At 49.0% G+C, this 13,483-nt stretch overlaps 1 protein-coding gene across 1 annotated transcript in view; it reads left to right on the forward strand.

Annotated features, from left to right (window-relative positions):
• LOC311493700 (zinc finger SWIM domain-containing protein 6-like) overlaps positions 1-13,483 on the forward strand; it is a gene marked incomplete at its 5' end in the record, with an annotated part of 43,787 nt that overhangs the window by 677 nt on the left and 29,627 nt on the right. The window lies entirely within an intron of this gene.

Genomic DNA, 13,483 nt, shown 5'->3' on the forward strand with positions numbered 1-13,483 from the left:
CCCACTGAGCTGCGCGCATTGAATGGCCCAGAGCCATCCCAATTGGAAGCTTAGCACTTTGTTCCTATTTTTGTGTCTTTCCAGCTCTCCGTGCCCCCACCAATGGGTACGCAGACAAAAGCCCCCTATATCTTTTCACCGCTGGCTAAATAGACGATATTTAGAAAGGGTGGGAGGGACGGCGATTTAAAGCCACAGTGCTTCTATTTTGTTTGCCAAACACCTTTGTGAGACAGACTGGAGCTTTTTTTTTTTTGTTGCCCTCCCAATATTCTCTTGAAGTCCAAGCTGTGTGCATCAAGCAAAAGGTGCGTTTCCCCCCCTCTCTCGGCTGCATTATTTGTGGTAAAAGCTCGGAGTAAACAGAGGTGCTGAACGCTCAGCAACCCCCTGCCTGCCTGACTGCCTCCCTGCCTGGCTGGCTGGCTGCCTGCCTTTGCCAGAGCCACAATATTTCACTGCATTCGTCAGTGCAATAGACTCAGCTGTCAATCCGACTCCCCACCCTTGGAAACCGTTCAGGATTCTAATCCCATTACCCTCCCCAGTTCATCTGAATCTTAATGCATTCTGCAAACAAGATTTTATGCATGATCTTCTTCCTCCTCCCTTCCCTCGCCCTCCCCTATCTATCTCTCTCTCTCTCTCTCTCTCTCTAACTCTCCCTCGTTCCCCCTCTTCCTCCTCTCTCACTTCTTGGCTTACTATCCCTCCAAAGAATCTGTGTGGAGATGGCTTCAGCTCTTGTGGGCTCAGAGAATGTGCAGTGCACAATAGTAGCCATGGAGCAGGCAGACAGGCAGGCAGCTCTCCCACCCTCTCTGGCCTGTTTACCAGATTCCCCAGCATTAGGCTCATTTATGTGCTCACTCTTTTGGGGCTTTAGGAAGCTGAGCGCTCAGCACGGGGTAAAATGAAAAGTGTGAGGCGTCAGCGAGGAGACGTTTGTGTGTGTGTGTGTGCGCGCTTTGGAAAATAGTCAGAAATGAGTGGCAAAAGGGCGATAAGGGTAATTTTCTGTGGCCATGCATGTGTTTTATTTGTGTGTGTGTGTGTGTACGCGATAGGGACCAAAAAAAAAAAAAAAAGAATATGTGTGTCAGTGTGTGCATGTGTGTGGGTGGGGGTTGATAAACACAGAGGGGGATCGTACATGCGTCTGTGTGTGTGTCTTCGCCTGCATGGGCTGTCAGTCTCATCCTGCATGCTCACAGAGAGTGGAGAATGACAGGCGAGTACACAGCAGGAGGAGGGCATGTTATGCTGATTGCAATTTTTGCCCCAGAATTTTTTTTTTTATTATTATTATTTTTTTTAAGCTGGTGGAAGATAAAGCCAAGGAAGAGAAAATGATAAATAAAAGATGCAATCTACTCCAGGGGACAGGCAGCCACTGGAGGATGAGGGCTTAAAAGCAGGGCAGCATGGGAGGGGGCTGTCAACCACATCACACACCACATGTATTGGCCCATCAAACACATACAGTGGGTCAGGCCTGGAAAAAAAGAGGAGGGTGGGTATGTGTGTGTGTGTGTGTGTGTGTGCACACAAGCATGCATGCTTTGTGTGGCTTCGTGTGTGTTGTCAGTGGGATGGGATTCAGTGTTGATGATGAAAGACAGTAGAGCAATAGAATGGATGCGGAGGTTATTGTGTATGGGGGGAAGCTAATATACTTGAATGGATCTGCTGTCGCTGTGTTCCTCTCCTTCCCCTCCCGTCTCCTCCTCCGCCTCCCTCTCTCCCTAGCGAGCAGCTATAAAACTCTCCATATTTACTCCCCTAAGGCCAACTACCAGCCCCCAGTCTCCTGTGATTATTTATCTTTTTCTCAAAGACATTAATCACACGCTTTTCCCTTCTCCCCCCCCCCCTCCACTCCATCTCTTTCCATACATCAGTGCAATGGAAGGAACGGATAGGGGGGGGAAACGGCGTTTTAGGGGAAGAGCAATAGATCGGGCGATATCAAGAAAAAGAGGGGAAGCCTGGAGGGAGAATGTGGGTGGAAAATGCAAAAGAGGAAAGAAGCATTGAAATGGTGATTGCAAGAGAAGGGGGACGTATGAAAGTAAAGAACGAAGCGCAGAAAAGAGGAGCGAGCGAGTGAGATGGATGGGTTGTTCTTTCTCCCATGCGAGCTCATCTGTTCCAATGCCAGCCTTCAAGATAAATATTCATATATGAACGCGAGGGTTAGCTGGCAGTCCGCTGCTCCCGGGTTCTAGCAGTTTTATAACAGCCCGGCTCCAGCCCTCTTGCACCCTCTCCACCGTCGAATCGGTGATGAATTTGTCAGCCGGCGAACAGGTAGCGGAACGCGCTCCCAACCCCGACCTCTGCGAAGAAGAAGAAAAAAAAAGGGAAGGGTTCTGTGCGTAATAATACATCAGAAGCTCCAAATGAGTCGTATTAAATATACATGCTGCTTTGAAGAACCGCTCCATAACGGCAGCTGTCTGTCAGGAAAAATTACACTGTCACGAGATGATCACAGACATATCGGTAAATCTCACCGGCGAGCCAAGTTTCAAAATTTCTTTAGCCTGTCAATCACGCCGTGCCTCGTGGTGACCGAGCATCGCTCACTGGTATAGAAAACTTCCCGACCTGCCCGTTGTGATCACAGCATCTGTTCCCCGGTGCCCTTGTGTAATTTAGACTCGTCGGCTCGTCGTGCTGAAAGGAAGGCTAGCATTATGGTGCCCCATCCTCTAATTATAGAATTCTAATCCTATGGCTGTAGCGTGGCATGACAAAGCATGTTTGCACTTCATTACCCTCCTTCCTGTTTTAGTCCTCGAGTCTGGGTCAAGTGCATCCCCTCTCCTCCTCTCATTTATTCATAACATGTTCTGTCCTGCTGCTCCTCCTCCCCTTGACCCCGTCATCCTCATATATTTCTAACTCGCCACCCACCCATCCACCCATCCACCCACCCCACGTCTACCTCCAGGGCTTTGTGCTAGGAGGTAAAAAAAAAAAAGAAAAAAAGACAACATAACACACACACATATACACACACACACACTCACTCTTACTATCCTGTTACCGTAAGCCCCATGTCCCTAAGGAGCGACATACTGATGCCTGGCATATGTCGCTCTCTGCAATGTCATTAGCATAGGCTACATGCTACAACCTATTTATCCAGTTCCTCCTTGTTAGGCTAATTTCTCACACGGAACTGCATGTCATTTTATCACGCTGCCGCCCCAAATCTGAGTGATGAGGTGGACACTTGGAGGCTGCTTTAAATTCAACTATAATTAAAGTAGATGCGCATATCCTGCAGACTATTTAGGTGTTTCTTTCCATGACGGCGTTGTTGGACTAGATATCCTGTAATATTTTGCCTTTCCCCTTCCTAAAATAACTCAGAGTGTCCGTGGCAGTCGTGCCTGTTTGAGTGTGAATGTCATCCTTCCCTGCTCCACCTATTTCGGACACAAATTGGTGTGTGCGCGCGTGTGTGTTTGTCTGACTTTTGCTTCTGCATGCTCATAACTCAGGTTAATTTGTTCACGCTCTGGAGAATCTTAATTGGGTTTCTGCGTCATCTACTCTCTCTCTCTCGCACCCTCTTTTTATCATGATGTCAATGAAACAATGAAATAACAACCAGGCGGGTGGTTCCCTGTTTGTTTGTTTGTTTGACTTTTAACCCGTGAATATCCACAGATGGAGAATATCGCGGCCCAGACTTTTCTAAATTGTGTGTTTAGCTTTTTAAAATCGTTACGGGTTCCGTGTCAGTAGAGGAGCCGCCGAACAGTGTTATTTTCATTTTGACTTTGCATCACGTAGGTGTTTAGTATTAAAGCCGAACCGCTGCGATGTAGGAGATCATTTACGGCAGTACAGCGCCGATAAAACAAAAGGGCTGATGCAACAAAGAATATCTGCACACACTACTGGGTTCTTGTTTGTGGGACAGAGCTGTAAGCCAAATGTCAAGGAGAAATCTGTGCCACTTGCAAAGTTGAAGAAGCTGAGTGTAAACACACACACTCATTTTTCCTCTGTACTTTTTTTTTTTTTTTTGAAGTAAGAATTCACAAGGCCTTCCAAAAGGCTTCTTGAGGACCCGCGTCGATATTTCAAGCATTTCGTCCACGAAGGTGCAGAATTCAAGATGCGAAATCTTGCATGAGCATGTCGTCTGCGAGACGCTATCAGGCAAAGCGGTTTGTTTGGTGGGTGAGGGCTTATTCTTTCTGTTTGTGTGTGGGCTGTTTCTTTTCATGTGGGTGGATCTGGTTTTATTTTCCTGTTAGGTTAGAGAGTTCCTTCATCTTTTTTACAATGCCCGTCGAGAGTGAGCCCACATGCCTGCCGCCAAAGACGGAGAGACGGAGCGCTTCCGAATGTGCTGGGAAACCGGCGTGTTTTAAAGGCTCGACTTGTGACATAGAGCTTTGAGGAATTGAGGCGCAATGCAACTCGCGGCTTTTAAACAATGTTTCCCTGCGAATGTTGAACGTTATTAGTGCACCTTTGGAGGGGACTGTGAAAGCAAACCTTGATCAGATGTCCTCTGTGGATCAGGCTCCAGGGTGAGAGTGTTGATGGAGCGATGATCCTGGATCCGGTGCCGCAGGTCCATCCCTTGGCATGTGACTAACCCTGGGCTTGTATCGTCATGGAAACATGGCTGAGCCTCGAGCTAGTGTAAACATCTGGCTGTCCAAGAGGGAGAGAGAGGGGGGCAGCAACTGCATCCATGTGAAGAGACATGGAGTCCTTAGAGAAAGTGCTCTCTCCCCCTCTCTCTCTCTCTCTCTCTCTCTCTCTGGCTGTGTGTATCTGAGAGACTGGGAGAAGCAGATTCCAGGCCTTTGTCCCATTATGTCGGTTGAATGGAAAGAAGATAGGATACCTTTCAGCTGTTGTGTAATGGAAACACGTTCGCTTAGTCCCCCCTTTTGTGTGACTGTCCCGTGCATGCAAATGTGCCCGTGCGAGTGTTTGCACAAAAGATTGCGCGTTGTATAAATCATTTAATATTTAAGATTAATATCGACCGGTGTTAATTGTGTTACATCGATGATGCCAGATATTATCGGGGGACGCAAAACGTCCAGGAAAAAATGAGTTTTTATTCATCCCAAAGTTGACGTGAATATTCTCCATCTAAAGTTAAAGTTGCATAAGCGTCACTGTAAAGCTGGAATGTGATAATTAGTTTCATTCTGCTCGTAATGAGTTTCAGCTCGGGCCTTCGATAACTAGATAACCGGAGCCAGTTTTCAGCCTGGGTGGCCCAGTTGGGGATGGAACCCATAAAGCAAAGTATGTCCCATGCTGCACCCACTGAGTTATAGGTGACCACTGGCTCTTCTCCTAGCTGTGCCATCTTCCCACCAAGTGAGAATTTCTCAGAAGGCACCACTGCTTGTCACAGCCTCGGCTTGGAACTCTTAAGCAATCCTATTTGCAGCCCCAGATGTGCCTCTAGATGGATTATTCCCAGCACAGACTAGAACTTCCTTTAGCCAGACATGTTCCATCTTCAACACTCAGCTATGTATAACAGTCTCCTGCTCTTCACATTTCCAGTACCGTGCCCAAGACTCTTATTCAGTCCTGCCATCTCAAGCTAGCGCTAACGCCTGTGTGCCTTATTTCCAGTCCGTCTACCTGACTGGAGTCAGCCTCTGTCCCAGTCCCATTCCTGATCCCAGACTGTTTCCTCCCTGCCCCTCTTAAATCACCACTCCCAGCTCCAGCCCTAGCCGCCTGCCTCGCGTCGCTGCCACTTCGCCAGACCTATCACCAGATGCCCAAAGACCTCTCTTCAAAATTACCCCGCACGCCAGCGCTGGCACATTTTCAGAGACGCTCAGTGTACAAGATCGGCATGTGTTGGTCCTTGTTAAAATAAACCAGCTAAAGTAATAAAGTTCCAGCATGAGCTCTGTAACGTCTGCCCCAGTCCCCATTCCAGCTTGACTTGTCTCCTGTCCCAGACTGTGGCTGCTGGGTGTGCGTCAGCACAGCTCCTCGGCTGGCTGACTCTGTCTAGGAATCCAGTCCTCCTTCCACAGAGCTCCTGCCCCTCTCTCCTCTCTGTCAGTGCAGGAAACGAACACAGGGAGCAGGCGATAGAAAGGCTACTAAATCCACAATGACAAGGCCCTATTAAAAGACGTTTTTTCTATTTCATTTAATGACTTTTATTACCAGCCGCCCTCCTCTCTTCGATTTGGCAATAATAACAACAGGGGAATGCAGCACTCAGCGTTCTCCTATCTGATTCTCCCTTTCACTTTTTTTTCTTTTTAATGAATTCCTCTTTGCACCAATGGGCTGCTGAAATAAGCACAAAGCAGTCCAAGACTCTGCTTACTGCAGCGGAAGGTTCAGGGTATGTGTATAGTGTGTGTTTGTGTGGGTGTGAGTGTGCGCGCGCCTCACATGTATGTATGTACATAAACACGGTATACGTGTTGAAGACTACACACATGCGTCTACTGTTGCCAGAACAGAGCCTTTCTGTGCAGTTTGGTCAACAGCTGTTTTTCTCCAGACGCCAAACAGCTTCAGATCAGCCCAAACTATTTTTGTGTGTGTACGGATACTTACCGTGTACTTTGCTTGGGCTGTAGAAAGTGGCCTGCTCTTGTCCTGTAGCTTGACAACAATAATTTGCATTTATCCCCGACAAATGTGCAGCATGCCAAGGAATTATTGTTACTTCTGCTTGCATTGCTTTCCTACTTCTTTATATGCTCCTCCAAATACTTGCACAGCTTTGTAAATAAAGGTAGATTCGTTGCAGCTCGTTTTTTTATCCGTGTGCGAATGCGAGCATGTGCGTGTGTGACTTTGTGTGTTAATGGCTCAGCGAGGGTGTTTACGGCTGTGTGTGTCAGGCTGAATAAAGGTGAGGCATGTTAATGATAAGAGGGTGGATGACATTCCCGTCTGTCATCGTTCCCACCCTATCTCATTTCCACTTTTGCGCGCACGCACGCACGCTCGCACGCATGCTTTTAAGACGCACACGCACTTGCCTTGCAGTGCCCGGGCGCCAGTGACTCGGCGCCTTAGAATAAACAACAGCGGAGCATGAGGGTTTTACCTGCCGCTGACCCCGGTTGCATGCGCACACACACATGCGTGGACTCTGACAGAGGTGTTCACTCATTGACCGGTCCCTCCCCCATCATTGAACTGGCCCAGTGTTGACCTCTTCACTTGACCCCTAGGGACTTACTAAAGTCAAAGGTCAATCTGGTCAGACTGTCCCCCCTGTGGCTGATTGCTCTGCTTGAAAGACAGGCCCATGCTCACATTATTGTTTTCCAATAAATAGCACCTGACTAAAGGAAAAGATTGCTTGCTCGATTGAACGTGTGAATGTGTCTTTTGCACGTCCCAATAAGCAATTTATCACGTGAAACATCACTCACAGAGCAGACAAAGAATATGCCCAGTTGTTTTTGTCCTTTTGTGGTACAATTGGGAATCTGAGCCATATTGAGAGGGGTGGAGGGGTGCGTTAACCCCCCCCACCCACCCCCCACACACACATCCCCACCCCTCTCTTCTTTCCCGGCAGGCTCGAGTGCCGTGTGAGCTATGTAGAGGAGGAGGTCCTGTGAGTGTAAGGTGCCTCTGGCTGTGCCTGGTCCAACGATGTCGTGGCTGTGTGGCATGTGAGACATGCATTCATTGCTCTGTGGCAGAACGGGGCTGAATAGAGCTAGAAAAGCTCTCCAGGCATGAGAGACAGAGAGACAGACAAAGAAAGAGAATGAGAAAGATTCAAAGGGAAGGAGAGTACGGCTTTCAACCGACTACAGAATTTAGTTTGCCCTTCTAAAGAGTTTGTCTTGAAGGAGTTCTTTCTTTCTCCTCCTTGCTCATTTTCTTGCATTCTTGTTCCCTTTCTCTCGCCTCAGCCCTGCCCTTCATCCCTTTGTCATCTTACTTTCTTGTTCTAATCACTTAATAAACCCTGCCTATCCTTCCTCTCTTTCGTGCGTTCTCTCCTTTTGTTTATAAGCTCTCGTGGTGTCTGTTTCTCCCCTTCTTGATTTTCCAGTTTCATTTCCCAAGCCAGGCAATAGAAACCATTACTGTATTTACACTGTCCCTATCTTGATGTTCCCATAGTCCGTCCGGTGCCTTAACTCCCTAAAGAAGGCTTGCTGGCTAGCTAACTCCTGTCCCTTATGCTGTGCTTGGAGCTAGCAGTCCGCATCCAGACCTTGGGGGCTATCAATGGTTTCTACATTTAGATGCTCCCTGTTTATGGCTGTATGGAGTTATGAGAGAAACAAGACTTGGCCTGTTTCCTCTGGTGTCTTTCTCTGAAATCATCCTCAACCCGATGTTTTCCAGTTATGGACGACCGTCTCGAATCCTTTTTGGTGTTTGACATGCACCATTTTTCAGAGTTTCTTCTGGTGTCATTAGATGTTACATGCGAGTTCACTCACTGTATCGGATTGCGTTCTCTTGAATGTTTGTTGCACTGATCAGGTTGCTAGACTGTGTTTTACGCCGTTGTAGTTGCTAGATTCATGGTACTTTATTGTAAGCCTTCAAAGGAGAAGGCAGGATCTACTTTTTTACCATTAGGGATTCTAGTGAAAATTAGCACCATCAATCAGGTTGCATCAATGCCTTCGCTCAACAATACAGGACTTACTTGCAACCAGTGTTGTCACCCGGCATTGTTGAGGATGACTGTCTGCTACTGTCTGCACCCTAGGCCCAAATCCTCCCATCTGTCTGTCTGGCTGCCGGGCTAGCCAGTTGTTAGCCGGCTAGCCGTCCCTCCTGGGTGGCTACATCACCTTGCCCCACACCCCCCTCACAGACAGTGACAGCCCGGCCGAGGGAGACACGGGTAATGGTCCTCTCTGATGTACACCCCGACTCAATTGAAGTGGATGGCAGACACACGCCTAAAATAACAAAAGGAGGGGAGAGAAAGAGAGGGGGTGGAGAGTGAGAAGGGGAGGGAAGGAGCGAAGCGATCGATAAAGCAGGGACACATTGCCTAATAAAGATTTATTCCTTTCCCCCCCACCTCTCTCTCTCTCTCTCTCGCCATCCGCCTTGGCAGGGCAGAGAGGGGGAGGAGAGAATGTGATTAGTGGACTTCTTCTCCAGGGGTACCTCTGATAGCATGTGCGTACGCGTGCATGGCAATACGATTGCCCCCGATGCGTTGTGTGTGTTTTTGCATCTCTTGTGTGTTTATCGCGTGTGCCTCTCTCTCTCTCCCAAGAGCAAATGGGGTTAAAAACAGACTCTGTCGTTTGTTCTGCCAGCAGTGGCCCTAGCAGCTGCAGCTGTGTCCCTGCCTCTCTCTCTTCCTGTCAGCTAATATTTAGTTAATCTTTGGTCTGGGACCTACGGGACTGGCCGGAGCTCCTGGTGCCCCATCCATCTCGCACTGATCTATATTCCACACTGGATCCCTGTGCCATTAACCACTACCAAGGGGGAGGAGAGCAGGGGATGGAGCGGTGCGGAGGTAGAACGAAGAGGAAAGGGCAGATGGGTGGAGGTAGAGCCGTAGAGAGACAAGAGAGTGATGGAGAGGAAGCAATAGAAGGAGGAGGTGGAGAAGGAAGGAGGGAGGGAGGGAGGGAGGTGGAAGCTGTCTACCGTCTCAACACTAAATGAGAGGATAAGGGAGGAGAGGAGGTGGATCAGCCATTGCAGTCATGGCAGAAATGCCTTCCCCTGATTTTGAGGCAAAGTCTCACGTGGTAATGCAGTGCAAGGAAAGTGCACAGGGTTGCATTTGATAGGCTTTTTGTTTATTTTCGAAGCGCACCGTTCCCATTCATTTCCTCCCAACTCCTCTGATATCCTGCCCTAGCCGATGCTGTCTTCGATCAAGTCTTTTATACAGAAGAGCAGCTGGAGTTACTTCAGTCCAACAATAAACAACGGAGAGGTAGAGTGTTTCCACAAGGAGGTGGGAAAGGGTGAGGACGAAAAAGATGGTGTAGGAGGAGGAGGAGGAGGAGGAGGAGGGAAAAAAAGTAGGTATAGGTGTGGGAGTGAGCGATCCATATGCATGAGTGGGCCACTTCATTGATATGCATTGTGTAGTTATGGAGGGGTCCACCTGCAAAGGCTCCAAGTGCTGAGTCACTCGCTGAGGCACAGACTAAATGCTTTTATCCCAGACGCCTGGTCCATCTGAATGGAACATAATAGGCCACAAAGTGCTTTGCTAGCAGCGGCTGCTTGCCCCATGGCAAACCCTCGCCCCTCGCTCTCACTCACCCTACTCCAAATCTCATTTTGCCACTTTTATGGAAACAAAGAGTGTACGCGCTCTGCTTTAATTACGTCGTTTTTCCTCCTCCTTTCAGAGCTTTTTATTTTTTCCATCTTTCTTTCCTTGTTGGTCCTCCCGCAGTGCCTTCTCGGGCGGCCGCCGAGCCGCTCTCCGTTCTCACTTCGGCCCTTCTGTCTGCACTCCCTGCGTTTCTTCCCCCTCCAGTTATGTGTGATCCCTCTACTGCTGCTGCTGCTGCCGCTGCCGCTGCTGCTGCTGCCGCTGCTGTGTGTGCGTGCGGCACCTGTTTGGGATCTCGGTGTGTGTTTAGGGTCATGCCTGCAGGTCGTGCGTAATGAATAGCGAGGCTGTTGGTGAAGCACAACTGGTAGAGGAGGAGGTAGCCAGAGAATAGCTCACTGGTGACGGAGAGAGGAGGTGGAGGAGGAGGATGGATGGATGGACGGACGGACGGACGGACAGAGGGAGGGAGGGAGGGAATAAAGGAATGAGGGAGCAGCAGGACCAGTAAGGGAAGAAGGGAAGATTGGTTGCAAAGCCAGTGAGCCTTAACCACCTTCTGTCAGTCTGTCTGCTCTGAGCGCTGTTTTCTCTCTCATAGGAATCTAATGGCTTTTCCACTGTCCTCTTTCCAAACCTCCACCACCGCCGTCTCCCCCTTCTCTCTTCTCTCTCCTCTCCCTCTCCATCGCTGCGCTATTTTTTCCCCTTCTTACTCCTCTCCATCTCCTCTCACTTTCCGTTTCCCAGTTAAAAAGTCTCCCATGATGTCTCCGTGCTGTCTTCCCTAGTTACCTCCCCTCCCTTTCGCTCCGTACGTCCTTCCAGCTGCTGGCCAGGGGAACAGCTGACTAAATCTAAAGCTGGGGCCCCTGGCTTTGGCCCCGGCCCCAGCCCCAGCTCTGCCACAACCTCCTCCTATTCTCAGACCCCCCCTTCCCTCCCTGCTCTGGCCCCTAGCCCTGGCTCCTCTCTCAGCAACCCCAGCTCAGCCCTGGCCCTGCCTCTGAGCCTCGGCTCCAGCTCAGGCTGACTCTCAGCGGTTCCCTCCAACCATCCCACTTCGGCGCTGAAAAGCCTCAAAACCCTTCTCTTTCTTTCTCTGTGTTGTGCCTATACGCCTGCCCTCTCTCTCTCGTTCACTTTTTCTGTTTTTTCACTCTGTGTTTCTTGCTAATTCATCTGCTCTCCCTCCTCCCTCCTCCCTGCTTTGACAGGCTGTAGCTGGGCCCCTGGTACTGTCCCAACGTATCTGGACTGAGGCCTCATCCAGGTTGGCTGCAGTTCAGTTCTCTGGCTCCTATACCCAGCTTCTGTAGCCAGGCATCTTTCTCTCTCTGGCTAGTAACGTTAGTCACTGTAACTCATTGCAGCTCGCTCCACTCCAAGCCACGCTCTGCTTGTGCATTTGGTCGTTTCTGGCTCAACACTTCCCGTGAAGCTCTCTGACTCCATGTGTGTGTGTCTTTTTTTTTTTTTTTGTCTCCTCGTTTATGTGCACCCCCTCCACACTCTGCGCACAAAAGCGTGCGTGTCGCGCAAAAGCGTGAAGCATATGACACATGATTGGCAGCAGGGGGAGGATGGGGAAAAGCAGGGGATGGGGAAGTGGGCCTTGTCACATCTCCAGGCAAGCCGGGGGCTCAAGTTTGATCGCTGCCCAGGGACGGGAGCCTTGGTCCCCCCCTTCCTCTGCGGCTGTCAGAGCGAGGTAGCAGGCTTGTGTGATTAGGTCCAGGCCCGGGTTTCGGCATCACTCTTCGGAGCAGACGTTGCCCGCAGAAGACACATGTCAATGCTCTTCCTCCTTTCTGACACCCAATTGCTCCGAAACGATTGACTGAGGGCTGACAGACTAAAGTTCAGAGTGCACCCCACAGCTACAACGGAATGCACTTTCTCTTTAAGTGGAAGGGAGCCAAGGAAGCACAGGCAGGAGGAAGTTTCGAGATTGTTTGCACCATCATCATAATCTTCTATGGAAAAAAAAAAACCTTGCAACTATTCATAAAGTCATTACTCCTGCCTGCCTAATGCCCAGCGCAGACCTCTTTCTCTGTTGTCAGTGTTTGTTGTTGTGTTTTGGATTTGTGTGCATATGCGGGGAGGAAATTAAAGGGGGGAAAGCAGCAAAAGTTTTCCTTTGGCGTCACGTTTTCCCTCGTTGACTGACAGCTGAGGGACGATGAAAGCGAATCACAATGCGCCTCAGACTTCAAAGGTTCCTGTGTTCCGTCATTTATTGCCAACAAGGCAACGACAACCTCTCCCAAGATGTGATTTCTTAAAAAACAAAAAGGAGGCGAAGGAAGGAGAAGAAACAGAGGCATATGACAAAGAAGCCACCATCCAAACAGCTAGAGGGCGTAGAGTGAGGAGGAGGGGTGCTAAATAATCAGACCTAAGCTCTGTAACCGAATCGGACTGCTTTTCCAAAGCATTTTCAATCAAGACTGGCTTTTGATGCGCGGCGATTCTCGGCGATACCAGGGAGCGTAGAAATAGTGGTGGGCTTGAAGTTGCACAGAACTCTATCTCTGTCAAGCTTTGGTTTTGGTAATTAAGTAAGTATTAAGACTAAGATGAACTAAGCCGCTTGGTTCTGCTCACCTAACCTCTTTCTCTCGCTCGTTTATTCTTCCTCTTGTTCAGGATGGCACCCATTGACTGCCGCTGACCTAATTTGGGCAAATTTCACTGACCTACTTCATGGGTGAATGCTGACTAGCCCACGGGAAGGGAATTCTCTCACACACATGCACACACATTATTTTCTCCCCTTACGATTAATATGCGGACAATCAATCTCACGTATCGCGTGCTGTGGTGCCCCTCGGTTGTGCCCTACACCCCCCCCCCCCCTTGATCCCCAGTCAGAGCCCCTGTCCTCACGTCCTTCAGCAGTCTGGCATCTCAAATGAACATAATGAGCATCTCAAAGTACAAGCACATAGTAAAATGTAAACAAAGCAGTTGGCCTTTGTTTTAATGTGGTCTCAGAGGTGACATAGTCCTTCACTTGACAAGTCTCTGAAGAGTTATAATCAACATAATTGCAGCAGGATATGCCTGTTCTTCTGTCATCTATGAAAATGCTAATTTGAGCAAATTTAATCAAATAATCTGGAGATGCTTCGAGTGCACAGACAATCACAGTAATTATTTTGCAAAGTTAGAAGGATTGAGACTATTGTCGACGGAGCAATAGTG

Source organism: Chelon labrosus, assembly GCF_963514085.1.
Source record: "Chelon labrosus genome assembly, chromosome: 9".
NCBI lineage: Eukaryota > Metazoa > Chordata > Actinopteri > Mugiliformes > Mugilidae > Chelon > Chelon labrosus.